Source organism: Hylobates moloch, unplaced genomic scaffold, assembly GCF_009828535.3.
Source record: "Hylobates moloch isolate HMO894 unplaced genomic scaffold, HMol_V3 SCAFFOLD_6, whole genome shotgun sequence".
Taxonomy (NCBI): domain Eukaryota; kingdom Metazoa; phylum Chordata; class Mammalia; order Primates; family Hylobatidae; genus Hylobates; species Hylobates moloch.
The window spans coordinates 148,830,779-148,855,791 of NW_026652281.1; the positions used below are offsets into that span (position 1 = coordinate 148,830,779).

A 25,013-nucleotide genomic window follows, 5' to 3' on the forward strand; every position below is an offset into this window, starting at 1 on the left:
TTGGCCTTTCCTTACACTGGGCCCTCTTAATTCATTTATGTCACTGTCAGGCTTCTGGAAGAATTGAATTTGAGTCTTATATCTTATTGTTTCAGATGTCAAGCATATTCATTGTCACAAACACAAAATCCTTGAGAGGGAAAATAAGTCAACTTGCTTATTCAGCATTTACCAGGCTCCAGGCACCTAATATGTTGGATATATTCAAGTCCCGCATCACCCTTCACAAAGGAGGCATTACTACTTCCATTCTATACCCGAGGAAACTGAGACTTAGAGAGGGGAAGTGATGTCTTCAAGGTCACACACCTAGGAAGCAGTGGAACAAGGATTTATATCCAATTTAGACTCCCAAACCCCTGTTGATTCCTCTAAGCCAAGTGGTTTCCCTGGAAGGCAGGGAACCTGGATTTTCCCAATGGAAGAGCTTTTACCAAAAATCAGGGTGCCCCTGCCAGCCAGTGCTCTCTGCTCTGTGGCTTGGTTGCTCATCACCATCTTCTGGAAACCATCACCTGGGCTTCATCCTCCACCCAGGGCTCCGATAAGAGTTGTCATATTAGTACAATGTGACCTGACCTCTTGAACCTGCTCTTTGGCACAGAATGAGCAAGTGATCCACACCAGGCCGATTCCAATTGTTCCCCATGGATCTGACATTTGGAACTGAACTGGTAGTTGCTGGAACTACTGAGGCTGGTTGTTGTTGGAGATGAATCCCATAAAGGGTGATGCTATAAGGAAAAGGTTCTGTGAACCCCAAGCATGGAAGACCCGTGGCCACTGAGGTCCTTCTTTTCTGTGACTCATTGTTCTGTGCATCTTTGAATTCTATGAGAGCTCTTGAATATCCTTCCCAACAACAATTATTTTTAGAAAATCTACTTACAACCAAAATCATGTAACTCATTCACCTTACCATCAAATCATCTATGAATCAGGCTCTTAGATATAGGAATCAAGATGAAATAGGCCAAGGACACTAAAAGGACGACCTAGAAACAGGCATATTGTCACCCACTCTGTTACGTTGTCAGAGCAGCACCTTCTCTTCTGTTTTCAGCTTCCCTGAGGATTTTCTATTTAGACTGATAAGGGGGTGAGGTTGAGAATCCCGAGCCCTAATATTGACAGTGGCCATGATCTTATTGTGACAAGGGAAAAAAGGCCAGCCCTAAGAAGAAGAGGCAAAGATTGATATATAGAGAAAGACTCTTTGCAGTGCTTGAGGCCATCGCTGTGTTTAATGATAGGTGCTTATCAGTTTCCCCTTTGCCTGAGCCTACATTTTGTCACTTGGCCCCAAGAGCCTTCCAATGAATACAGACACTTCTGGCAAGGTTGTTCCTGAGTGCGAGCTATTTCTGTCTTTCTTTTTTCTTCTTCCTTTCCTTCTTTTTTTTTTTGAGACAGGGTCTCTGTCCCACAGGCTGGAGTACAGTGGCACGATCACCTCCCAAGGCTCAGGTGATCCTCCTGCCTCAGCCCCGCGAAGTAGCTGGGACTACATGCATGCGCCACCATGCCCAGCTAATTTTTGCATTTTTAGTAGAGATGGAGTTTCACCATGTTGCCTAGGCTGGTCTTGAACTCCTGTGCTCAAGCAATCCGTTCACCTCAGCCTCCCAAAGTGCTGGGATTACAGGCATGAACCACCGCGCCCAGCCAAGTGCAGTCTATTTCTTACAACTACAGGACTTGGCACACAGTGGACACATAATAAAGGTTTGTTGAGTGACTGGATCAATGAGCAGAATACAGTTGGCAACTTCCTGCTCCTGGTGATTGGCACCACTTGACTGATAGGGGTTAGGAAGACTGGTGAAGAACGGGCAGAGAAGACCAAGGACTTCGGACAACTTCCTCATCCCAGACTCCTCTGAAATCAGACGAGGCCCCCACAGTCCTATCCCTCACGGTCACAGTGAGCACGGGCAGAGACAGCTGCTGAGGGATGCTACCGTGGTCATTCCTGGGGGTGGGTCATGGTTGGATTTGCCTTTGTATCACACCTCTTGGCCAGAACCTGGCACAGTGCCTGGCACATAGTAGGTGCTCAATAGAGAGTAATGAGGGCAAGAACCAGTGAGTAATCATCCATGGAATTAGCACCTCTGTGTGCTAAGCATAGCTGTGCCTACACAGGAGGGAGAAGATTCCATGTTTACCCTTCAGTCGAGGAGAGAAAATTAATAACCCAGTAACCATAAACTAATAATGAAGGATTAAAGTGCAGTGGCTAATGGCACAATCAGATGCTGATCCATTGCTTCAACAGATATCATTAGAGAACCTACTTTGTGCTAGGTCTGCTGCTGGACACTGGAGATTCAGATATGAGTAAGATACAGTCGGGGTAACTGAGGTCTGAGGGGGAGTGCCACAAAAAATTCACTCCTTCAGAAATATCCACTGAATTCCTACTATGTGTCAGGCGTGATGCCAGGGGCTGGCACGATGTGGTGCCCCACAGAGGCAGGGAGCTGGGGCTCCTGCTGAGGCTGCTCCATCCTTTACAGTTTCAGGGGCGTCTTTCCCTGTCCAGGTCTCCGTCTGTAGACCTGTCAAATCAAGTGACAAGACCCAATGGCCAATGGGCTCTTTCACTTCTGACAGCTAAGGTTGACCCTGAGGGTAGAGTTCAGTTGAAACCAAATCCCGCCACTCTTTAATTTCCTCATCTGTGAAACGGCCTTGTCACAAACAGCACCTACTTCATAGGGTTCTTGTGATGATTAAATGAAAGAATATATGTAAATTACTAAGTATGTGCCTGGCACCCTCTCAATGCTGTCTGTTCAACAAGCTCCTCATTCTTACTACTATGATTCTATGTGACACCTGCCGCGTGCCCTTCCTTGTGCCAGACACTAAGCCTGGCTCTGTGGAAAGAGCATAAAAGATCCTCCAGGGTGCACCTTCCAGGAGTGCTGCATGGAGTGGGTTGAAGGAGGGAATTCACCCAGGGTGGTAGGGTGGGCCTGGAAGCCTCTGAGCTGAGCCGCTCAGGAGAGAGAAGGAGGGGTCACTGGGGTTGGGGGACAGGATTGGGGATCAGAGGAAGCCTCCCTGCGGGGGAGGGGCAGGGCCTGAGCCCTTCCCCTCCGGGAGCCCCCGGTGGCTAGATCTGGTCTGGGCGCAGCCCCTGACTGAGGCTGCGCTGGGGGTGCCGAAAGGTGGCCTTGTGGGTAAGTCCTTCCAGCTGCGGCCAGGTAATCCCGGCCTTCGAGCAGGAGAGATGATACCCCCCGAGGGCCGGGCCTGGTCCGGCTCAGGATGCGTGCCCTGTGAAAATGCTCAGCAGCCCTCGCCTTTAGGAGTGCTCAGGTCCAGCATGAATCATTCCTTTTTGAACTTGTCTAAATGTGTTTATAAAATAAAGCTGCGGCCCAGGGCTGCTCCGGGCGGAGCGGGAAGGTAATATGTTTTTAATTGGAGAGATTGGGGGAAGGAGGCAGCGGGCCAGGGTGAGCTCACCCCGCATGAATGCGGCTGGGCGGAGAACAATGTACGTTCACATTCTTTGACTACAACGGGCCTCTGCAGGACCTGGCTCGGTGGGCAATTCTCCGGCCTCGGGGCGGGCGTCCAGGCCTGCGCCGTCTGAGGTTAGCGGGAGCGCGTACCCTGGGAGGTAGCCAGAAGCCCTACATGGAAATATCACAGTGGGTCAGAGCAGGGGTCGCAAACGCCAGTGCACCCAGGAGCCAGACAGTATCTCAAACCCACGGACACCCAGTGTAGACCTGGAGAACTGGAAATGCGTGGCCTCTGCAAAGGGGACAGGCACCAGTGGACTCCACCAGCCCCGTCACCAGATTGAATGATTTCTCAAGAGAAACCAGAAATCATACATGGATGTAAAAGCTCCTCTTTTTAAACGTTGTCTTTATTTAATTTTATCTGATTTTCTTACTTATTTTTGGTTATGTGGGCCAAATAAAACAGATGCCTAGGCCGTATTTAGCCCTGTAGCTGTCCCCTCTTTTAGATCTTGGGAGTGGACCTCATGCTGTCTTTTACCAGCTACCAGGACTTTAGGCAAGTTACTTCGCTTCTCTGAGCTTTGGTCTCTTCAACTGGAAATCTGATAGATTAATGCTACTTTTCCTGACTTTTCAAATGCTTTCTATGTTGAGGATAAAAGAGGAAAGAAGTTAATTGCAATATTCATTGGACATCTGCTATGTGCCAAGCATGGTGTTAAGCAATTTACGTATTTTGTTGTTGTGATGTTTTGTTTTGTTTTTTAATCATCATTATTCTGTAATCTAGGTATTATTCCCATTTTGCAGATTAAGAAATACAATCTTAAAAAGCTGAAGCTGGAATGTCAACCAATATTTCCAACTTTAAGCTGAAATCATCTGAATTTAAAGAACACGTCGTGGTAAGAATGGGGAAACGGAGTCAAGAGTTAACTGGCTGACTTAATGTCACAAAGCCATGCCCAGTGAAGGCAGTAGCCATTTTGGGTCCTAGCTCAGAAATGATACAATCACCTATTCAATTAGCGTTTTGCACAGTAAAACAGGCAGAACTCTCAAGGTTAAATCAAGGGTATAATGAAGTGGGTACTCCCCTGCACTACTCCAGTTATAGCCCTTCCAAAAGATGACATAGCAGTATGTGTTAAAAGATTCATATTCTCTAAAAGATTCATCCACTTTCACCCGGTAATTCATCTTGAAGGAATCAATCCTAGAGAAATAAAAGAGCTGTGGGCAAAGATTTGTGAAAAAAAAAAAAAAAAACCAACGCTCAGAAAATCGAGCATTCATTATAAAGGAAGAGTTAAATAAGGTAGGTAATGTCCATACCCAGGAATATTATGTAGCCTTGAAAGAATGTGCAATAACGGGAGGAAACGCTCATGATATAATGTTAAGGAAAAAAAGTGGAATGCAAAATTAGGTAAACGTGTGTATGATAATCAAAGAAATGTAAAGAAAGAAGATGGGAAGGAAATTCACCCCAATGTTAATTCTCTGAGTGGTGGAATTTTAATTTAATTTTCTTCATCCTTGTTGAAATTTTTTAGATTTTCTCTAATGAGCATACTACATTTTACAATCTGAAATATATATATTTTCAGGATGTTACAGGCCTCATCTCATCCAGTTGGGGAAGTGGATGGGTCTCAAGCCAAGTATCACATTTATTTAAAAAACAAAAGCCCAGAGAGAAACTCGAGAGAGAAAAATACCACAGTGTAAAGTGGTTATTACTGGATGATAGGATTATGGGTGATTTTTTCCTGCTTCTTTATATTTCTATGTGTTTTTCAAACTTTCTACATCAAGATTTCTTTGAAATTGGCAAACAAACAGACAAATCATAAAATACTCTCTTGCATTTCCAACTGTTCCAGGCAGGGAGATATTCTTGGCAGCAGAGCTATAGCAGAATCCAGGTTTTTCTCACACATTGCTCTATCCTCACTCCGGTCTTTGTACTTGTACCCACCCCCACCCCTGCCGCCCAGCTACCATGATGATAGATGCTGAAAGGTTTAATATACTTAAATTAGTTTAAAGCTAAGGAACTGTGAAATTAGGATTCTTTTGTAGTTTATGGAGGAATGGCTTGGCCCAGATTGTTCTTGCAACCTGTTTTTGACCACTTTGCCAAGCTAAAAGTACCTATTGCTTATCCTATTTAATTGAGCCTGTAATCAGGACCTTGCTGGGCTAGAAAGCACGTTTATTTCCAGGACATGGCACTATGATCTGAGCTGTGTGGTCACTTCCTATACCCAACCTTTCATGGAGCTGGTCAGTCTTCTGGCTTGGAAAACCATAACGTCTCCAAGTGCCCTTCTAAGAGTCAAGATACCTGGGTCCTTGTGGGGTTTACCACCTGATGGTGCTTCACTCCTGACCAAGTCGTCATGTTACATGTACCCCCACCTTTATTGCCTGAGACCCCTCCCCCCCAGCCTTTGTAGCCCAGAGACCAGGAACTGAATCCTCTATGAACCTGAGCTCACTGCCGCACTTCCCTCAGCCTTTATTCTTCCCTCGCCTATAGAAGGGGAGTAGAACACCAACATGGGCCTTTGGGTACAAAATAGGTCGTCTTCTTTCTTCCCTCTCCAGCATCCTCTTTCCTTCCTAATTTAGGAGCTTTTTCTAGTCTGCTTCCAAATATGCACCTTGGCCAATCTCGGCACGTCACCAAATCCTCGTGGTGGGCTTTCCTCATAGGACCAATGTGGGAAGTGCCTGACAGAATGCAGAGATGGCTCTTAACAGGGTCAGGTGCCTGGCGTGCCTGGGTTCGGTTTTAGATGATCCTCACCATGGCTGGTTCTGCAAAGCAGGGGTCGGTCAGTAGTCCCATTTTACAGGACACTGAGGCGAAAGAGGCACTGCACCATGCCAGCAGGTCTCTCGGTGGGGACTCAGTGTTTACTCACATTTTCCCACCTCCTTTCTGCTCAGTCTTTTCTTTCTCCCTTCACTGGGTAGTCTTCCAAGTTCACAGAAATGAAAATCTTCCTAAAACAGGAAGGCAAATAAATGAGAATCCCCCTTCTGACCCAAATCACTAGCAATCACCCATGTATTTAGATTCACATGAGCTCCTGACTCTGGAACCTGGAGCCAATTCCCCTAAAATTCAGTTCATGTAAACTTCTTGTTTATCAAGGTGACAATGGTAATTACCAAGGTGACAAGGGGAAAAGACTAGAATATTTATGGGACTGCTGATGAGATCTGGTTAAATCTAGAAGCATCAGAAAAGATCACAATGGGATGGTGTCAACCTCTTTTGGGAGTTTCTGGGCCCTCTTCAGTGTCTTTTTCTACTTTGGGGGCTCTTGAATATTTCAAAGTGGCTTTTAAAAAAGTGAATTCGTCTAATGTCATTCTACCTTAAAGTCTACCTTCATTCAAGTGAATCCATCTAATGTCATTCTACCTTAAACAAGCACGGTTTAAGTTAATAGCTAGAAGGCAAGGTCATGAATAAGCAAAGAAAGTGAGGTGCGCAAAGAAAAAAAAATAATAATCACCCCAGTGTGTGACCTTGAGCAAGTCACTTAAGCCTTAGTTTTCCTCCTCTGTAAAATAGGGGTAATGATTTCTATCCCATGAGGATGTCTGATGGCTGATTTCAGTGACACAATTTGTGCAAAGCAAAGAGAACTCTACTGCATGGTAAATGTTCTATTTTGCACATCAACGATAATAATCTCTTCAATCGGGGGAAAATTATCACAGCCTTATACGTCTTGTCACTTATAATATCTTTGCTTCTTTTGGGCCTGGAGATGAAAAAGCAGCTCGGGATGGGGGAGAAGGGGGTGTAAATGACTTCTTGCAACTTATAAACCTGCAGTTAGACCCTTCCATGCCGTACTGTGCACTGAAATGCATTCCAGGTGCACTAAAGAATTGAATGTTTTAAAAAATCAAACCACAGAGGGGAAAAAACATGAATATTTATCAGACCTCTGGGAAGGTCTGGTTAAATCTAGAGGCATCAGAAAAGATCACAAAGAAAGAGAGGGACAGAATTGGCAGCAGGAAAATTCAGCACATCTGTACACAGAAAAGACAGGAAAATGCATGCAGCAAAAATGACAGGCAAAGGCATCATATCTTTATTATATAAAGAGCTTTTACTGCCTGTATGTATATAGGTATGTGAAGCCATAAGAAAGTTATTCAGACCCTACTAGATAAATGAATGAGGAATTCAAGTAGATAATTCACAAAGGAAGAATATATTTGGGGGAGAAAATGAGAGAAAGCAATCTCATTAGCAATCAAAGAAATAAGTTACCAGTTTTCTACCATTGAATAGCACTGACTTTTTAAATAATAATGTCAGCTGTTAAAGAAGGCAAAGTGAAACAGGCATATGCATACACTGGTAGTAGAAAGGTAAATTGGTTTGACCCTTTTGGAAAAAAAAGTCATAACATCAAGTGTTATGAAAAAAAGTTGTCTAGTATATGGTTTGGGGAAAACTAGAGAAAACGAAAACTAGACCCCTATGTTAAAGTATACACAAAGGTAGACTCCAAGGGGACCAAACATCTAAAGGTGAAAGGTAAAAGTAAGAAGTCAATTGCAGAAAATGATAGGAGATATTCTCCCTCTGACACATATGAGCTGTGTCACCTTGGGCAGGACGTTTCACCTCTCCGAGCCTCGGCTTTCTCATCTTAAAATGGGAATTTTAACGCCCACCTTACAAGATAATGTCTATAAAGTGCCTGGCCCCTGCTTTGACAGAGAGGGCTTTCCTGCTGGGTGCACAGCTGGGTCAGCCTTCCTGGCCTCTCCTGTGTTGGTATGGCCATGTGAGTGAGTACTCTGGCCACTGGAGAGTGGGGACAAGTGATGGGTGCACTTCCAGGGGTCACCCTGCAAGGCCTCCCATGCATAATTCCATATCCTCTTCTCCATCTATTGGTTGATTAGAGCAGATTTAGGACTATGGAAGAGGGAGGCACAACAAGATGGAAGGAGCCTGGGTCACTGAATCCCTACTTGGAAGTCTGCTTGGCCAAGAAACCCTGATTAGACTATGTGATAAGATACAAACTTCTGTTGGGTGAAGCCACTGATTTGGAGATTGTCTATTACAACAGCTAACAATACCTATCCTAAGTAACAGTGCCCAATAATTATTCTGCAATTTGACCAACAAATTCCCGTATTGGGAATCTAATCATTGGGGTTCATTAAACGTAGTTCCTGGTGAAGCCCTTGGTGGATGGCAGGGGGATTTCCTAATCCAGTCACTAATCAAAACTGCACACCGCAAGATTTCCAGAGAAGTGGCTAATAGAAAAATAGATTCTGTTAGTTGATTTCAGGTTTCGTTCTAAATTGTTAACGTTGGGTTTTGCACACTCTGAGATTGGGATTGACTAGAATGCTTTGACTAGACTAGACAAGCACTCAAGAAATTTTCAAAGGACAAACCAAAACAAAAGTAGAAAAGGGGAAATATGGAAGTAATCAGGTTGTCTGTATCAGCTGATAATAGTCTGTCCCTGGGCACACAGCCAGAAAATTTGAACCCTGGCCAGCAACTTACACACTCCAGGTGATCTGCCAAAACAGAGGGCTGTGATGACTGGCCTAGGAGCGGGGAGGCTGCGGCTCACAGGGGCACTGAGATGCAGATAACTGCTCTGGCCATGCAAAGGAATATTTAGGGCAGTAATTACATAGTGCAAAACTTCTGAAGAAACGAAATGTCTGTGGCAGATACTGCTGGTTCTCTACCCAACAGCCATTTCCCCTTCTTCCTTAGAAAACGTATCCCAATTTCATTCTGGCCTCAAAGGTTGACTTGTGATTGGTCTAAGCTAGTCTTGGTCTTTCCATTCCCCCTTGTCAGTGATTGGTCTAGGACTGAACGTGTGATCTACTTCTGGCCACCAAGATGTTAGGGAAGATTTGCTAGGGCCTTTTGGGAGAGATAAAAGACGGAGATGGAAAGTGGCCTTTCCTCCCACAACCCCCTTTCCTTTTCACTTTGGACTTTGCAGATGAAGATGTGATTCCTGGAGATGCTGCAACCATCTTGTCACCATGAGGATAAGGCCAAAGAGACTCATAGAGACACCAATCCAAACTTACTAAGCCTCTGAGCCAACCTGGGAGTTTGTTATATGAAATAATTATGCCTGTACTATTTGCTTTTATTCAGGGGTTTTGCTGTAGGTTTATCCAGTGGTGCCATCAGGGTTAAGTTGATAGAAGAATCTTTGATGAAACTTGACTGGTTTTCCTGGAGTTACCTAGACGTGGCTCCTGACTCTCACCTGGAGATGTCTAAAGGCAAAAGCCTGGTTAGTTTGCCTGTGAGGACTAATTAAAGAGTGGGTGCTACTGTGGGAGTAACTTGCCCTTCCAGAGTTTCATGGGGCAAAGAAACGTTGACTTTTCCCATGGGCTAAGTGAACGCCATGAGACTAGCTAGGCTAGAGCCTTCTGGAAAGGACCTCTCCTAAGAGAAAGGCCTGCCAGGGCAAGAGGACCCCAGCAGGAGGTCTCTGTGGGGTGCACATCACAAAAGCATAGGAGCTGGGGACATTGTATGTTGCCAGCTAGGTACTGTCTCTTAAGAGAAAAAATGGGAGTTTCAAGGTCCCCATCAGAGGTCCCTGAAGAAGCTATAAAAGAGAGATGCAGCATTTGTGCAATGGCTGACCAGAGTATGGAGAACCAATCATCTATTGCCCAACACCAAAGTAGGCTGGAGCCTGTACTTAGTGGACTTCAGACATTACAGGGCATTTGGCCTGTGGGGCTCTTTACTGCTTCTCCCCTTGCAACCCAGTGCTGAAGGAGCCACAACAAACATAGGGAGTGAAGGAGGTATGGAGGGGCAAGGGCCATGGGGTCATGAAAGAACAGCCATGCTCGCGTGGTATCTACCATTGTCTCTTGGCTCCATACCTACCTTCTAGCGTTTGCCCTGCAAAATGGGGTCTGGGAGTCTATAGGCTAAAATTCTTAGCATTAAAAGATGCTTTCTGAGTTGACTTCCTTTTACATTCTGTCAATAAGAGGCCCTAGTACGAGATCTGATGGTAGGAGGAGGGGCCAGAGGAGTGAACAAAGCATTGTTTGTTCTCTCTCTATCTCTCTCTTTCCTTCTTCTGGCAGTGTCTCTGCAGGTGGTTGCATCTCTTCCAAGCTCCCAGCTTCTGAGCACCAGCTCCTCCCCAGTGGCCCCAGCTCTGAAGATGACAACAATTCTTCCAAGCTTGTAGAATTTAATAACAACACCTTCTCTCTCCCCACTCCATGGCCCTAGGGGTGGCAGCTGCTTCCTGCAGTTATTGATCTCTGTGTTGCTGTGCCTTCCCCCTTTTTGCTTCCGCATCTTCTAACACCCATCTAATCAATTTCCTGTATTCAGCCCCCTTTGTTGGAAATACCTGGCATGATTTCTGTCTTCCTCATTGAATTCTGATACATCTCTCTTCTTAAGGGCTGATCTGAAGAATTCTCAGGTGAGGCTAGACTGAGGAGAGGAAAGAACTTTTCAATTGGATGAGAAAATCAGTTTTAATATTAGATGTGGCTGAGTTTTTAATAGCTGATAATGATATGTTCTAATGCCTGAAAGAGATTGGGAAACCCAAGATATCACCTAGAGGCAGGGGAGGGAAATGGAACAGAGCAGGTTTAAATGGAAATAGTGACAAAGAATAAAGCCATTTCCTCCCCTGTGTGGTCTGACTGTATCAGAAACCAGTCACACCATGAAATAGGATAAAAAAGCGTTATAGTAGGGATTGCAGCCTGGAAACTCCCACCAAATGTAATCAACAGACTTGTTTGTTTAGTTCGAACAGTGTTTTTCTATTCAAGATTTCTCAAAGTCACATTATTGACATTTTGAGCCATATACTGGGAGGAGGGGGCTGTCTTGTACATTATATTGACATTTTGGGCCACATGTTTGTCTCATACGGGATGCTTAGCAGCTTCTCTGGCCTCTAGAAGCCAGGAGTGCCCTCCAGATACGACAATAAAAAAGTATCTAGATATTGCCACGTGTCCCTTGGGGTGCAAAATCTCCCTTGATTGAGAAATATTGCTCTAATTGGAAACTTTGCATTAAAAATTAGATTTCCAGCCAGCCTTCCTTGAAAAATCTACAGACTTGTAAACTATGGACCTATGTTTCTACCTGGCTACAATCAGCTGTTGTTAATTCCATCTGTTTCTGTTATATGCTATACTGGTTATCTATTGCTGCATAGCAAATTACCCCAAAACTGAGTGGCTTAGAACAACACTTATTATCTCACAGTTACTGCAGGTCAAGAATCCGGGTATTGCTTAGCAGGATTCTCTGGCTCAATGTCTCTACAAGGTGGTAATCAAGGTGTCGGCCAAGGCTTCCGTCATCTAAAGGATTCGCTGGGGAAGAGTCGGCTTCCAAGCTCACTGATGTGGTGTTCGCAGGATTCAGTTCCTCGTGGGCACTGGACTGAGGGTCTCAGCAAATCACTAGCTGGTGACTGCAGCCACCGCAGTTCTTTATCACGTGGGTATCTCCATAGGGCAGTTCACAGCACGGCAACTTGCTTCATCAGAGCAAGCCAGGAAGAAGACCCAGGGAGAGAGAGAGAGAGAGGAGGCCTCTGAAAGAGAGAGAGAGAGAGAAGAGAGAGAGGCAAAGAGAGAATGAGAACTCCAGAAGTCACTGTCTTTTATAGCCTAATCTTGAAAGTGACATTCATCACTTTCACCATATTCTCTTCCTCAGCAGTGCTCAGTGGGAGGGGATTATACACGGGCATGGATACCAAGATGTGGGGGCCACTGGGAGCCATTCTAGAAGCTACTGTATTAGTTTCTTAGTGCTACCATAGCTAATTACTGTAAACAGAGTGGCCTGGAACAACAAAAATCTATTCTCTCACAGTTCTGGAAGCCGGAATCTTAAGTCAAAGGATTGGCAGGGCCACGCTCTCTCTGAAGACTCTAGGGAAGGATCCCCTCTTACTCCTTCCAGCTTCCGGTGGTTACCCTCAATCCTTGATGCTCCTTGGCTTGTTGACGCATCACTTCAATCTCTGCTTCAATCCGGGGTCACATGGCATTTTCCCTGCATGTCTGGGTCCAAATTTCTCTCATCTTATAAGGACACCTGTCACTGAATCAGGGCCCATCCTAATTCAGTATTACTTCACCTTAATTTCATTACCCTGTTTCCAAATCAGATCACATTCACAGGTACCAGGGGTTAAGTCTTCAACATATTTTGGGGAGCAGGCACAATTCAACTACAATTCCTGTCTGTCACAGATGGAGCACGTGCATCTCTGTTGAAGCATGCTGCTGTGCCGTGGGACGATGTTGTCTGCCCACTCCGCAATGATGCCCTATGAATCAAGACCCCTATATCATTGCAGGGGCTCCTTGAGGGAGGATCATTCCTCTACCTCAGTGCAAAGTTTGACAAAGGGTGCTCTGTGCTTTGGCCCTGGGCTCCAGCCCTTCCATTTGTACTCATGGGGTCAGCTCTTCTGCCTTGTGCTTTCCTCTGTCATAGCTTTTATTAGTCTGATTTCATGCTAGTTTCTGGCTAGTCTCTTTGACTGTTAAATCCTTGAAGTCAGGGATCTCACCTGATTCATTTCTGAGCTCCCAGTGCCATTTCTGAGCTCCCAGTGCCCACACATGGCCGGCCACCTCGTGGATGAGTTGATGGATCCATTTGACTAGTAGATAAATGCATAAATGGAGAGCCAACATATATAGTATGCCAAGTCATGAAAAACAAGGAATGACTGAGGAACTGGCACAGATTGGAGGAGACTAAAGAGGTTTAACAACTAAATCCAACATGGTGCCCTGGAGTGCATTCTGAAACAGAGGATATTAGGGAAAAGATGATGAAATTCAGGCAAAGTCTATGAGTAGTTTAGTCAATGGTATCATATCAGTTTTCTTAGTTTAGACAAATGTTATGGAAGATGTTAAAATTAGGGAAATTGGGTAAAGGATATATGGGAACTCTTAGTACTATCTTAATAATGCTTTTGGAAATCTGAAATTATTTCACAATAAAAAATCTAAGTAAATCAGAGTTAGGGAAAGGCAGAAGCTAGGGTCATCGAGGGGATTTACTAAGCTGATGAATAAGTCAGAATTTAAAACAGGAGAAACTGGGAGCAGGAACCACAGAGAACAAGTGCCTAGCCCAATCAGGGCCCAGTGGAAGGGATGAGCCAGTTTTGTCCAATTTGGCAAACTGTCTTGGCTCCTCATCTGTAAAGTGGGTGAAAACCCAGATGTTGGATGGGGCTTTGACAGCACTTCAGGTCTAACTAGGATGGCCTGAAACCCCCAATCCCATGGATAAATGCATAAATGGAGAGCCAACATATGTAGTATGCAAAGTCACAAAAAACAGGGAATGACTGGAGCAGACAAGAACTTCCAAGACTTCTGCACATTTGCAGAGGTTTGAGGTCCCATCATTAGCCATGCTTCTTGGTTCCTGCACTATGGGTATACGTATGTGGGCTGATGGCCTCATTCACTGGATACACACACACACACACACACACACACACACACACACACCCCTCACCAGGGACTTGGGAGTATCTAAATGTTTGAGAATCATAGGGCAGGGAGACATCCAACACAGCACAGCCTTCCATTCACTGCCTGGCTCCTCTCCCCTTTACCTCTTCCCTCCTGGGTTATGTCTGGGGACTCCACGTCTTCTGTCTCTATTGTGTGGGGGCAACCCAGCTCTCCTCCTGGAAGCCCTGACTCCCAGGGCCCTCAGGATCACTGCCCCCCCACCCCCCCCACCTCAATTCAGTTCACAGTAAAACACAATTCCTTTCCTAGAAGGAATCTGGACACCAGCTATTAAAATGCCATTTACTATAGCTCCTTACACAGATGTGAAGCCTGTGCTGTCTCCTTTTGAGCTCATTACAGCCGTGGCTTTGATCCAGTGTCTAGACAAACTTGTGGGTCAGAAGCAGTTTGGAAAAGCCTGGCAATGTAATTATAGGCTTACAACAAAGCACTGATATTTCAAATGATTTGGGTTAAAATTACATAACTTAGAGCATATCCAAGGTTAGCCTTATGACAATGTCATCCCTCCTCATTTGCATTCTAATATGTTCTCCTGAGTGGCATGGAAATTGTGAAACTACAGCTAGCCAGTGGAATTGTGGAGAATACCAGGTATGACAACCTCATTATGTGTGTACCAACAGAAAATAGGTTGAGAACTGCCTCATCAGAGGACCAAGTGAGATCTTTACAAGCTATAAAATGCTTAAGTGAAGTTACCAACTAAAGTTCATATTTGACTTGGAAGAGCCTTAAAGGTGAGCTAGTCCAGCCGTGGCTCCTGGCATATTACAGATGGCGGCACTGAGGCCCACAGGAGGGAAGTGGCCTGCCCATAGTTATACCTTGAGCCAATGATAGTCCAGGCCTGGATCCCAGGCCTGCCCCCCAACACCTTGAAGCCTCTATTCATACCTGGAGATGTTCAGATGAAAATAGAATGGCCACAGGGAGAGATCAGCAGCTGGGAATGTGGCCCTTTGTTTTTCTCCTGAATTTCTAAGAACAACGGAAGCTGAACATTATTTTTAGTCACTGAGAGACAGCGTTGAGCTATAATGCTTTTGCTCTCGCTTCTCACTGGAGTGTGTCTTGTTTGACAATTTTAGGGCTAATTAGGACCAAACGCAAGGAGACAGCCAAGTTCCCCAGGGGAAGGATGTCGCCAGTTGGGAAGGGTTGGAATCTTGGCTCTGTGATGCCTTTATTGCTTGACCTTGGTCAGGTAGGTTAACTGAAGCAGCCCTTGCTTTCCTCTGCGGTAAAACAGTGGCAGCCAAAGCTCTCTCAAAGGTTGATGTGAAGAATAAGTGTCCCTGGTGCATAGGAGGTGCTTCTGGAGGACTCTCGACTATCTGCCCCAGCCCAGAGCTTGCACCTTTGCTGCTTAAAAGAAGGAGCATTTCTGTACCTTATTCCTCTATTTCCACAAGTGAATGGGCTTTGCTGCCCCCCTCTCCTTCCAAAGACCTCTTCTATAAGAGATGAAAACACTGCAGGACTTCTGTGTCAGGGCGTGTTTCCAGAGTGGGGCGGAAGAGCACATGAACGAACTGGAATTTTTCTTCTTTGAGAAACAGAAGCCCAGTTTGAACCACCATATTCATCTCTTCAAGGACAGCCCCTTTGCCCTAAGTTCCACGTTTTAACATTATGTTTTGCAATCCATTGAGAGTTAATTGGCACATTCGATAACAGTGCATCTTACAATATATGGCATGTTAGACGCTATGAAACATGGTACCTCAAGCAGCTCAGCAAATTCATTAGCTCACGGAACCACAGAAAGGAGTGATGCTGGCAGCAGGCGCCACAGCACCCAGGAACTGGGAGTCCGTTTTTTCTCCCAGTCTCCTTCTCTGTCTTCCTCCTCTCACCCTCCCTAGCCCACTTCCCATTTCTCTCTTCTCTACACCCTCTTTCCTTCTCATCTCTAGGCTCTGTGTTATCTTGGCTTCATCCCCTCGGGTCAGCTCACCCCACGAAGCAGGATGCGGCCCATGCAACTCCAGCCTGTGTGTCGTCTCACAGCGCTGACACAAGAGAGGAAAAGACAGCTCTTTCCGCCAACTCCAGTAACGAAAATCTCAGCAAAGAGACCTGAGTGGGTCACGTGCCCATCCCCGGACCAATCACTACTGAGCCTCAGCCCCACCCCGCCCAGCCCCGCCCCTGTGGCCGGCTGCGAACGTGGTACCCTGAGGGCCCATCTCTGCACGCCCACTGGGGGCGCTCTCTCAAGCGCTGGGTCCACATGTTCCGTGGCTCCAGGAGCTCGTGGTACCTTCCCTTGACTTTTTTTCCTCCCCAAATCAAAGTAAGTCAATCACTTCCACTTTAAAACTCAGTAACTATCATCACTATCATTATTGTTATTTATCACTATGGCCCCAATTTAGAGTCTACGTTTACTGAGGACAAGCACATTTTCCTCCATTTCTTATGAGATGGAGGTCTCTTAATGCAATGAGCAGTCACTAAATTACTCCAGAAATGACTAATAGCTAATGTTTATTAAGCACTTGCCGTGTGTTAGGCACAGTTCTAAGTATATTGCATGCATTAGGTCATTTAATCCTCAAAACTCCCAATGAGGTAGAAGCTGTTTTTATCTCCGTTTTATAAGTGAGGCAACTGAGGCATGAGGAATTTGTGTAACTTGCAGGGTAAGTGAGAGTTCCAAGGCAGGCAGTGAGACCACTTCGTGCATACCCTCAGCCACCACAGTGTCCTGGAGGGAGGGCTGAGTGTGTCCATCCTGGAGTCCAAGGCCCTGCTGCCTCCAGATAACCAGCTCAGTGCCAGGGCAGCAGGGAGTTGAAATCCCTCATGGATTTTATTTTAATCCTTAAAAATAATAGTTCCCATTTGTTGGCACTGGTCTAAAAGCTTAAATTACATGATCTCATTTTTCTTCTAAAAAGCTCATTTTGAATATGAGGAAAGAGAGGCTCAGGGATGGTAGGTATCTTGCCTAGAGACACACAGCTAGGAAGGTGGGGAGCCAAGGTCATAACTCAGGACTGCCTGACTCCAGTGCCTGAGCTCCTAACAATGCACTTCTACCCAGAGCAAAGAACCCCGGCTCTGAGTCTCGAGTGAGGGCATGGGGGCTGGTGATGGGGAGAAACCTTGGGAGGGTGGATTTTCCTCCTCTGCCCACACACCCATGCCCACTCCCTCCCTGAGAACTGCCATGGCCTCAGGGGCAGGGCTGAGAGGAGCTGCCCACTTCCTCCCACACTCCTAAACTCCTCCCAGCCCTGAGTCTCCAAGTATCTGGGAACAACGCTGCTACCACTTCGGGTAACTGTGGCTATGCTTGTGTGTGAACCGTCCCCACCCCTGTCTGCCATGCCATGATCTGTGATTCTCATAGGACTGACTCCACGGGACCAACGTGCAGTAATAACCACAGTTACCCCTTATGAAATGCCTCATAGAGGCCAGGCACTGAGCTAAGGCAGTGGAAATGACCTCATTCATTCTTAATAATGCCCCTTTATAATGAGCGTTCAGGAAATTGAGACTCAAGGAGGCAGAGTGAGGAACTTGGCTGAGACTTCACAGTCAGCAAGAGGCAGCGCCAGGATTTGAACCCAGGTATGATTGACTTCAATGTCCATGACTTTAATGCCAACTTGCTGCTTCTTAGCCTGGCTGAGACAACAGAGATAAAGAAGTTACTGTCCTTGTTCTCAAGAAGCTTGGGATCCAGTGGCAGAGTTACATGAGTGAACAAATTGCAATGAGGTGGGAATACCAGAAATGATAGAAGAGACACTAGGTCCTGAGGTGGCACAGAGGAGGGAGGTGTGAACTTGGATGGTGTGTTTTTCATGACTCCTGATGGCAAGTGACAGGACTCCAACTCAACTTGGTCTAGGGAAGGAAAAAGGCAGGGGTGGGGCAGAGATTGATTGGCTCATGTTTCTGAAAAGTTCAGGGCAACTGGCTTCAAGCATGGCTTTATCCAGGAACTCAAGAACGTCAACAGGAGTCTCTCCCCTGCTTCAGCTGTGCTTTCAGCCACACTGACATTCTTCTGAAGACGACGCCACTCTCTGACAGGCAAGTTGTCCACCAGAGGCACCCTCCAAGGTCAACATGGTTAGCAACCCCTCTGAAAGGACAGCCCCTGTTTACTTTTAATTTCAGCCAAATTCCCAGGTTCGAGTGTTGGTGAATTTGCTCAGGTCATGTGCCACTCTCTCAATCACTCATTGTAGTCTCCATAAAGGTGGAATCATTGATTGACTATTGGTCAGGTCTGGGTCCTCTGCTCAGTCCTGAAATTGAAGGGAGCCAGCCCCATGCAAATCAGGACACTGTCACTGGGAGAAGGGGAAGCAGGATGCCAAGTGGGCAAAGACAGTGGCATTGCACAGGTGAGGGAGGCTTCCCGGAAGAGGAGCCCTGGAGCTTAGTCCTGAGAACGAACAGAGCATGCTGAGCAGAGCTGGGGCTGAGAGGAGAGGGTGTTTCCTACCCGAGGGAACAGCCTGTGCCCGGGCGTGGACGTGTGAACTCATAGTTTGGCATAGCTGGAGGCGATGGTGGGTGTGGGAGAGGAGAGTGAGGTGTGGCAGAGAGGGGCCCAGTGAGGGTCTTCAGGCCTGTGGACCACGCAGGCGTTTGGAGTTGCTCCTGCAGCTACCCTAGGGAGGTAGCACCTCAGGCCCAGGGCGGGGGCTCTGGACTGGATCCCCTGGCCTGACCCTGCCTGTCTGAGTGACTCAGTCTATCTGATTCTCAGCTTCCCCATCTGCGAAACAGGAAGGATAGAGGACAACTTCACAGAATGGAGGTGAGGGCAAACTGAGGCAAAGCCATGACAAGCACAGAGACGACATAGAGGAAGTGTTCAGAGACACAGACCGTTACTGCGAACCAATCTTCAGCATCAGAGGAACATACTCTAATCTCCACCCTAGAAAGCTCCCCCTGGGGTGCAGTGGAGGGTGGGGACAGGAGACCTGTGGGAAGAGGTGAGTTTGATGGTTCAGGTCCTAGAAGATGTAGAGAAACGCTGCTTTGGGGGAGATGGAGAACACAAGGAGAGGGCTCAGGGAGAGAAAATTCCATGGCACTTGGCAAAGAATCAGATGTGGGGAGAGGGAAAAATCCAGGATAAAAATAAACAGGGAGACAAAAATCTACCCTCAACCTTGGATCCCTTAACTTTTAACTTTTGAACAAACACATTTTCTCTTAAAAGCATTCAACCAATTTCCTTAGGCTTTTTTTTCTCTTCAAATACCCCCCCCAAAAAAACATCCCTAGACCGCTTAATTCCCAGTGTTGAAATCTTAGGGTATCTTTTTTTTTTTTTTAATTTCAGCCTGAACATGCCGAGCTGAACATGCTCAGAATGCCCTTCCCACCTTGCCAGCCACTGAAGCCCACCTCCTCCTGTTTGCCCTACTGGGTAAGTGTACCCAGTTTTCTAGGAAACCAGTGCTTGGTACGATGGGAACATGCACTTGTTTGGATGAGTTTATGAGCAATTTCATTCACCATGCTGAGTCTAAACGTCAAGTAGGTTTTCAAGACCCAAGTTCTACTGAATTCTTTTTAAAAATAAAAGAAGAAAAGGAAGGAAATGGGGGAGAAAAGAAGTAGGAAGAAGAGGAGAAAAAGAAACAGCAGCAGCCATGATGAATTCAGAAGAAAGCAAAATTTTAACCCAATAAGCCCCTCAGTCACTTCACAGAATATTTCACAAGAGCTATTTGATGTCCAAGTGTGAAGAATCATGGTGCTGAGATTTTGTGTGAAACTTTGTCATTTCAAAGCCATTTTTACAGTCGTAAATTAGCTAATCAGCAAATGAATCAGAGACATATGGGTCATATTTCACTCAAATCATATGATTTTAAATCGGAGAGAAACTGCTGTTGGAAAACAAATAGTAAAAGTGCTTTTAAACAGATTTTTATTTATTTATTTTAATGTTTTGATTTTGTTAAGGCCCGGAGCTTGATAGCTAGATGAAACGAGGTTGTACACCAATAGGATCGGGTTGCTCATCACGTTTAATGAGAATATAAACCTCAGATTTCCATTACGGCACCTACGCTTCCCTGGGTGGAAACACTCGAGGGAAGGAAGGGATAAACAGTCATGCCTACCTGTCCCTGTACCCAATAAAGTCTCAGGGAGAATATTCCCTGGGGAACCAGCTGCTGAGTAGACCAAACCAGATTCACCTGGGACACATGTCAAAATGATGTAGATGTTTCCCTAAAAAGGGCTTTGAGGCTGGTGGCCTTTATACACATTATTCTCTGCTGGCAGCTGATGGGCAGTTTCCAGACATCTGAGGCCTGGTGGTTAATAAGAATCATAACAGGCCGGGCACGGTGGCTCATGCCTGTAATCCCAGCACTTTGAGAGGTCGAGGCGAGAGGAACACCTGAGGTCAGGAGATCGAGACCGGCCTGGCCAACATGGTGAAACCCCGTCTCTACTAAAAACACAAAAATTAGCCAGGCGTGGTCATGGCCGCCTGTAATCCCAGCTACTCGGGAGGCTGAGACAGGAGAATCACTTGAACCTGGGAGGTGGAAGTTGCAGTGAGCCGAGATCACGCCATTGCACTCCAGCCTGGGCAACATAGTGAGACTCCATCTCAAAAAAAAAAAAAAAAAAATGCCTCCCTTTCCCAGAAACCTCTGACCACATCTTCCAAGGCACCCCCAATCCTCTACTTGTTGCTCCTGGTTTTTCCAACTGGTGCCCCTAGGCAGTTTGCAACATTTATTCATTCGCACATCTAATCGCTCACTGACTTGTGATTCTCCCTTTTCGCTTTTGCCCTCTGGGAAGCTGTGTCTCTATGCACCTATATAATAGTATCCAACAACACAGTATCTAGCCCAGAGCCCCACACTGAACCTGGAACATAGTATGTGCTCAAGAAGTACTTACTGAACAACAAGAAAATCAATCCGATTCTGGTTTCAGAGAGGAGCTCTAATGAAAGAATTTTCCACCTCTTCATCTTCTGTTTCTGGGCTTCAAACTCCTTGAGAGCTGAACTGGAGTCCTGAGATGCACATGCAAATTTATGTTCATTTCATTTTAATTTGACAAACATGGAAAGCTGGGACACAGAACCCAGGTCTACTGGTTCCTGCTCCCAAGGAGCTTCAATTTGGTGAAGTGGGCGGGGTGGGAGGGGGAGCGACAAAGGAGGCAGGGTGTCCCCAGCAGAGGAGTGGAAGATGCAAAGGCCTAGAGGTGGGAAAGATCGTGGCGTATTTGGGGAGACTCTGTGGCTTGGCATGACTGGATCAGGGGAACAGGTGGCAGAAGACAAAGCTGGAGATTGCAGCCACAGTCAAGTCCTTCAGTGTGTCAGGCTTACACAGTAGGGACCCCTGAGGGTTTTGCACCTCCAAGTGTGGTGGGGTTGACCATTGTGGAGTGGGCAAGACAGAGGCAAGGGGTCCCACAAAGGGGCAATGACAGCCATCCAGGCAGGACAAGGACTGAGCGTGCTGACGGGAGAACAGAGGTAAGAGCTATTCAGAAACAAATGTCGGGCTTCCCATGAAGCAGTCAGGGACAGGAAGAAGAAAGGGCAAGGAAGACCCGGAGGTTCCCGTGGGAGAGTATCTCAGCAACCCACACTTCCCAGTAGCACCCTGGCCACTCCCACAGCTCTCATCTGAATAAGCTTTGTCCTCAGAATCCTGAACTCATTGTCCCCTGGCAAACCCTCCTCAAGCACACAGCTCCTTCCTGCGCCTGGATAGTGTTTCTGGAAGACCCTGAAATGTCAAGGTCTTTCCCAATTCATCATCGCTGGGGCAGAGCCGCCCAGCTCTCTACCCACAGCAATAACTCTTGGGTTCGAGGGCTGCAGGGAGTGTGATCTACTCTTTGGCAGCTGAAATTGCCATTTCCCTCACGATATAGAACCCCCAATTCACGAGGGTGAGCAGGCAGGGCTCCAAGAGCAGAATACTGCTTCTTCGCTCTCAGTCCAGGGCCAAGATTTAATTTTTAATTTTCAAAAACATGAATGGTCAGACCACGGCTTGAAAATTGAAACCATCCTCTGAGCACCTCTGCGTCTCCTGCGTAGACCTTCTCCACTGCAGAGCATGACGTGGCTTGGATGGGGCGGCATTTCAGAGTTTCCCAGCTAACAAGAGCAGGTTTAGGTTTCCACCTTGGGCTGCAGCTGACACTACCTGCCCAGCTCCAAATTCTCTAGCTCTCTGTGACCTTGGGCATGGTTTTCAACTTCTTCGAACCTCAGTTTTCCCATCTGGTAAAAAGAAGCCTTAAGACAATATTTGATAGAGCTGTCGTGAGGAATAAATGAGATATGAATGTTAGCTCCTAAGACATGTGGGCCAGGCACAGTGGCTCACACCTGTAATCCCAGCACAGAGAGTTAGCATTCTCTTAAGACATACCTGCCATAATGGGGAATAGTTGCAATTTCTGTGAGTTATGAACTGATCCAGGACTTTTTGTTTAGAGGAGCGAAAATTATATAAACAGTACCTTTACCCACGCATGCTCTCATTTCCTCACTTCTCTGGCCAGGTCTACAGAAACTCTGAGAAGAGTAGGAAGATGGGAGGTTCTGTGATCACTGGCAAGACTCTGAATCTCTCTGGATCTTAGTCTATTCATCTTTGAAATGGAAGCAATAATGCCCAAATTCAGGGTGTAGAGCCAGGTAGGGAAGGGACCTACCATTTATCCAGCACTGAGGGAGATATTCTCTGATGGAGGGATGAGCTGTGTGAAGGATTCAAGGGGTCTAGCCATGAAAGAGTAAGAGGATTTCCCCCTTTTCTTTTTCAAGAAGGAAAGGAAGACTTTATGTTTTGGAGGACCAAGGTTTCCTTGGCCCATGGGGGAGTAAGGGGCTGTACTTTCAAAATCATAGGTTCAGAGACACAAATAACTGGCTTGTCTAAAAGGGGCTGGTTCCAAGGGATGAAAAAGGGGTGAGATTTCTAAGAACGAGCATGTGGTTGGGGGAGATGGCCCCACTTGCAGCCAACAGACCTCCCACCCCCGTGAAGGCCCTGGGAGGGTGGAATCTCCAAGGATGATGACACATTGTTGGACTCCTGGAGAAGGACTGGCCTCAGAATTTCCAGGGCCCAGTGTACAATGCAACTGTGGGTCCTTTGTTCAAAAGTTGTTCTGAATTTCAGGATGGTGGCAGAGAGAATGAAACCAAGAGTGAGGCCCTTCTGAGCATGGCGCCTAGGGCAGCAGCACAGGCCTGACACTTGGGAAGTCAGCCTTGCCTCCCTTGGGCCTCAGAAGCCCAGTGAAGACTTCATGGCCCAGATGGGCACTGAGGAGTGGATGCCACAAGCAGAGGACTCCTTGCCTTCCAAGAAACCGTGGCCCAAGAAGATCAGATGCTTGGCCCTCATTTTCAGTCTGAATGAGTTTCCCGGAATTCTTGTACAAGTTTAGGGAAAGGAAGCCTCTCCACTCCCCACCCCTAAAGCATTGAGACTGAATATCCTGAGTCAGATTTCACATGACACAAAGTGGAGAAACAAGCCTTGTGTCCAAGTACCGTGCAGCAAAGGCTGCTCAGGCCGCATTGCATTTAATCCCCACAACAGCCCTGCTGGCACCAATCCAGCACTCGTTTCCATGAAGGCTCTCAGCCTCCCAGACTCTCAAACCAACCAGCCAGAGCCTGGGCATATAGTGCATGCATAGGGGATGCTGGCAGGCAGAGCCCAGGCCCCTAGGAGGAAATGCCCCCTAAGGACAGGCAACTTCTGGGGAAACAATGAGTGCATGAGGGAGGTCAGGGCACGTGGCAGGGATCAGAAGATGCTCTCCCATCTAATATCAGTAACATTGATAACAGCGGTACCAGCAATAGATAACATTTACTCGGCACTCACTAGGCTGCGTCATCTCATCTATGCCTCAACACAGCCAAGTTAATAGCAATGCCATGGCCCAGAAGAGGAGAACTAGTCCGGGTTCTTCAGAGAAACAGAACCAATAGAATGTTTACATATATCTATATGTCCATATAGATACACATGTACTATATACGATAGATAGATAGATAGATAGATAGATAGATAGATAGATAGATAGATAGATGATAGATAGATAGATAGATGATAGATAGATAGATGATAGATAGATAGATAGATGATAGATAGATAGATAGATAGATAGATAGATAGATAGATAATAGATAGATGATGATGATAGGTAGATAGATAGATACAGTAGATAGATGATAGATAGATAGATAGAGATAGATATGATAGATACAGATAGATGATGATAGATAAAGATAGATGATGATAGATAGATAGATGATAGATAGATAGATAGATGATAGATGATAGATAGATATAGATAGATGATGATGATAGGTAGATAGATAGATAGATACAGTAGATAGATGATAGATAGATAGAGATAGATATGATAGATAGATAGATATAGATAGATGATGATAGATAGATATAGATAGATGATGATAGATAGATAGATAGATAGATGATAGGTAGATAGAGATGATAGATAGATAGAGATAGATGATGATGATAGATAGATATAGATGATTGATAGATAGATAGATAGTAGATAGATGATAGATAGATAGATGATAGATACATAGATACAGTAGATAGATGATAGAGATGATAGACAGATATAGATAAGTGATGATTGACAGACAGATAAGATAGATTAGATAGATAGATAGTAGATAGAGATAGATGATAGAGTAGAGAGATGATAGATACATAGATAGATACAGTAGATAGATGATAGAGATGATAGATAGATATACATAGGTGATGATAGATATAGATAGATAGATGATAGATAGATAGATAGATGATAGATAGATAGATAGATAGATAGATAGATAGATAGATAGATAGATAGACAGACAGACAG

General features: G+C 45.8%; 1 long non-coding RNA gene across 1 annotated transcript in view; it reads right to left on the reverse strand.

The window, feature by feature from the left end:
- LOC131383698 (uncharacterized) overlaps nucleotides 1-10,996 on the reverse strand; it is a 37,123-nt gene extending 26,127 nt beyond the window's left edge. The window contains exons 1-2 of the long non-coding RNA XR_009213933.1: nucleotides 10,913-10,996; nucleotides 6,419-6,500 (exon numbers count right to left, since the gene is read on the reverse strand). This is a non-coding gene — a long non-coding RNA (uncharacterized LOC131383698). The remainder of the gene's footprint in view (nucleotides 1-6,418; nucleotides 6,501-10,912) is intronic.
- Nucleotides 10,997-25,013: the final 14,017 nt, after the last annotated feature.